This window comes from Curcuma longa, unplaced genomic scaffold (genome assembly GCF_044706935.1).
Source record: "Curcuma longa cultivar G26 ecotype Majalengka, Jawa Barat unplaced genomic scaffold, ITB_CL_G26_1.1 contig_15674, whole genome shotgun sequence".
NCBI lineage: Eukaryota > Viridiplantae > Streptophyta > Magnoliopsida > Zingiberales > Zingiberaceae > Curcuma > Curcuma longa.
The window spans coordinates 1-4,662 of NW_027430156.1; the positions used below are offsets into that span (position 1 = coordinate 1).

A 4,662-nucleotide genomic window follows, 5' to 3' on the forward strand; every position below is an offset into this window, starting at 1 on the left:
ATGCTAACATTAAGTGCTTTATGCAGCAGCTTCAATGCCTCCTCCGGGTCGCTCATTGCTTCATAAATGGCCGCGATTTCCATCATCCCTCCAGCAAGGTCCTCGTTAGAGGAACCACGCAGGGGCTTTGCGTAGATCTTCAGGGCGTTCTCACAGTAGGATTTCGACTCACGGAGCTTTCCGGTCTTGAGGTACAGGCCGGCAAGGCGGACAAGAACGGAAGCGACCGACTGGTGATTCACTCCCTTCGTGGACTTGAAGACGGTGAGAGCCTTCTGGTATGAGAAGACGGCCTCGTCGAAGCGGCCAAGGGCGAGGTGGCTGTCGCCGATACCGACATCGACGGCCGCGACGTCAACGTCCTGGGCGTGGGAGATGAGAATCATGGAAGCGAGGACGAGGTGCTCGAGAACGGCCTCGTGGTCGCCCTTGGCCTCGCATATGAGAGCCATGAGGCGACGGTCAGCAGCCTCCTCCAAGGACCCCGGGGCGCTGTGCTGGTGGATTTCTAGGGTCTTGTAGCATAGCTTTCGGCCTCGTCGAATTGCATCGCTTGGACGTGAGCTTCCGCCAGGTACCTGTGAGTGCCATCGATGAACCAGGGATTAGCATCACATAGCGACGTGGTTTTGGACGAAGAAATAAACGGATCCGAAATCGGGATCATGTCGCGCATTATCAGACTGATCCGTTTTGGATTTCACTGTATCAGATTGAATACAGACTACAGAGGCGACTAGACTTGGTTGGATTAGGGGAAGATTCGCCTAACGGATTGGGGCGCCCACGCGAACGGGCACCAATCGCACTCCGGGATGGCCGGTGATCAGAAGGTGAAGTGGAAGTTCAGAATCGGACGGCGGCTCACCTGCAGGTCTCGGCGACCCTTGGATCGGATTCGCCGAGCGCCTCCATCTGAATCTGGAGCCCCTTGGTGTAGCACGCGATGGACTGCTCCATCCGCCCGGCCACGGCGTGGGTGTCCCCCAGCTGCATGTAGCCGGAAAAGGCAGCGAGCGCGTGGTCAGGACCCCGCTCCAGATCAGTCGCCCCCACCGCCCGCTCCAGAGCTGCCACTGCCTCTTCGTGCTGCCCCATCCCGCTGTAGATCGCCGCCGCGACGTGCAAACTCATCGCCAGCTCCAGCTGCTGCTCGTCCCCTCCGCACCGCTCGAGCGACTGCGACGCTCGCAATGCGTACTCCAGCGCCTTGCTCGGCCCCTCCCCAGACGCGATCGATCTGCGCGCTAGCTTCAACAAGAATGGCCCCAGATCCGGGTTATCCAGTGCCGTCTCGTCCATCGTAGCCGGGACTACATCAGTAGCCGTAGCGGCGGCAGAGCCGGACCTTTCGAGGGACATCCGGCGCTTGCCGGCGGAGGAGGAGCCGCGCTCGGCGGACCTGGCACGGGAGGAGGAGGGCGTTGCAGCTGGCGTCTTCTTGTGGACCGGCGATGGCGCCTTAGGCACCGAAGCTGGATCTTGGCCGTCAACCGGGATGTCGATCCGAAGAGGAGTCGCTTCCGGAGGGGCGACGAGGCCCGGCATCGCGATTCCGAAGGCGGCAGAACGGAGGCTAGGGTTTCGGTAGAGGAGGAAAGGAAGGAGCGGGGAAGGCAAAGGGCGTGGTAATCGTGCGGAAGGATTCGGGGACAACAGAACTTTGCTTCCGAAGATAGAAGCGAACTGGAGAGGAGAGACGAAGGAAACGATGACCACAATTAAATTTCCACAGTCCACGGTTTCACTCTTCCTGCCTCAGTCATCCATTCATTACCTCTATCGAGCCCTGTTTACTACGGTGGGGATGGAAGAGGAAAACGAATTTTATAGTAAAAAAATTTATCCTCGCGGCGGTTTGGAATTTGTTGGGAAGATGGACTGGTGGTGGTTTGGAATTTGGCAAGCAGAGGTACGTCTAACAAGGAATAGGTTTCAGGTTTTATCAGATTAATTTTAAAAGTATATAATCTTTTTTGTATTCATATGCCGAATTAATTTATACATACTCAAAAATCAAACTTTAAAATATTCGTTGTATTTGAAATTTGAATCCTCATATTGTTATTATTCCACTTAATATTTTATTATTGCATCATATCTATTGGGGCAATGAGTTTGACTTTTTTTTTAATGGGGATGTGTGGGCTTCGCCTGACTAGGCAAGACTCAGTATTGAATAGGCAAATTGATGGTAGATTTTCAATGAATTTAAGGTTATAGCTGATTGTGAGTGAAAAAGGAAGTTGCAAGATCGTGGGAGAAATTGATGGATCAGCATGTGTTTGAGAGATCTATGTATGGTGAAGGAGAATAAGCTCATTCTGATTTATAAATCATTCCTGAAACATATAACAATCAGTTTTTTTTATTATAGGTAGACGATCTTCTCTTGATTTGTTTATAAGGTAAATTTAAAGTACAATTTATGTGTATACTCAAAAGTCGACCTTCGAAATATTCATCCCTATTGTAATTCGAATTCTAATTCTCTATGTTGATTTTCTAAGTGCTTTATCATTGCACTACACCCGTGAGGCAACAGATTGTTGGGGTTGATGATGTTGTTAGAGAGGATGAATAGCGATTCACTTTGATCGTGGTCGTCATTCGCGTGTGCTTGTCTACAAGAGATTACTATATAGTGGAAATATAAATAAAACACAATCACAATAAATCAATTTCCATATGGTTCGGAACTTTCGGTTCCTACTCTACGACCTAGAGTCCTAGTAATATCACCATTATATTTTTCATTGCCGAACACATTCCGAAAGTGAAGAAACTTCTTACAATACCTATTCTTACAAGCATACATGTAAAATACAAAGATAAAGAGAAAAATAAAATACAATGTAAATAATAATGATCTTTGCTTTACTCGCTATTTGGTTGTTTTATATTTCTTCATAAAGGTTTGGATTGGAATACAATAACACTTCTCCTTCAAAGTCTTCAAGAACCAACGTTTGAAATCCTCCACAAAATCTTCCTTTATAGGCTTCAAGTCAGAGTTGAAAGCCATTTAACAGTTGACTGCTTGTCACTATCAGTTGATTGATTTGGCCATAATCAAACGTTGCTCTAGCCAACAGCTTCATCCAGCTTAGCGTTGGAGATAACAGTTGATTGATATATCATCATTGATGATGCATCAGTTGAGTGCCGTAGTCGAGTTTAAAATTTTCTATTTGTTCTAATAGTATCATCAGTCGAGTCCTTCACTCAACCAAAGGACTCGATTGATGAAGCAGTCGAGTCCTTCACTCAACTAAAGGACTCGACTGATGAAGCAGTCGACTACTAACACTCAATAGTTGATTGCTTATATCACAAGCCCCCTCAAACCTTCTTTTCTTTGAATTTGTGGTTTAAGGGTTCATTAATCGATTGTTATTTTATAGTAGTCGATTGATACCTCTGTTTTATCTTTACCAAGGCTAAATTTCCACTTTGCCTAGTATTTGATTAACCTCAACTTATCAGAATATCCATTGTCTAGCATTCAGTCAACTTTGAATTGTCAGGATTTTACTAATGTCTAGCATCCGACCAACCTTGACTTATCAAGACTTCACCATTATTTAATACCCGATCAAACTTGATTTATCGAGACTTTATCATTATCTAACATACGACCAACTTTGACTTTCCAGGATTCACCACTATTAAATATTTAATCCTCCTTGATTTATTTGGTCTTCTCTTTTCTTGCCTAATATCTGATCGTCCTTGATTATCAAGTGTCTGGTTAATCTTGATCAACTTGAATTTTACATCTCGTGTCAAATGTTTAATCCTTCATGATCCCACTTGTACTTCACCTCTCGTGTCAAGTGTCCATCCTTCATGAATCACTTGAACTTTATTTTTGCTAACTCTCTATTTGACTTTCAACAGTTAAATAGTTAAATGTTCGGTCAATCAGAACTTCTCTACTGTGAAGTATCTGATCAACCTTGACTTACCTTTTCACTCAATTATCAAACATTAACAACCAAAACAATCTTAGTAAACCTTGACCCAATGCTGATGCACCAATAATCTTCCTCCCCAACAATCTCCCGTCAAATATATTTATTATCTGTCAAATATCTGATCAACCTTAACCTACTTGACGTATAGCTTAACCTCAAACATATTCATCAAAGATCAAAACTTAACTCGAGTCAATTCAATCATAATCAACCTTGATTATAGATTCATAGGTCGATTACACTATCACATATAACAATGGTTGATATACTTAATAGTTAACAATGAGGTACATATTGATAAATTAAGCTTCCACTTGTTGATGGCTGGTTATAATTAAAGAACAAAGTAAACCATAGTTAATTCGAGAGATCGTGATTGAATCAATAAATAGTGTTTGTTTGTTTAATTAGTCAAGACAGATAATAAAATATGAGCAACACATCAATGAATGTGGAGGGGCATTGATAGACAGGTAGAGGATGGCTCCCACGTTTAAATAATTCAAGTTGCAAGCGTGCCCATTGAAGTACATATATAATAGGAGGACCAGTGCATCTGCTTACCGGTTATTGGGCTGTAAGATTGATATGATGAAATTATATTTAATTTTAATTAAGAGATCATATTGTATATTTTTCTATGACAGAGACTGATGATTATGGCATCAAGTATATATATATATAT

At 43.7% G+C, this 4,662-nt stretch overlaps 1 pseudogene; it reads right to left on the bottom strand.

Moving 5' to 3' along the window:
- Positions 1-8: 8 nt before the first annotated feature.
- Positions 9-1,719, bottom strand: LOC141816260 (protein KINESIN LIGHT CHAIN-RELATED 1-like; annotated as a pseudogene).
- Positions 1,720-4,662: the final 2,943 nt, after the last annotated feature.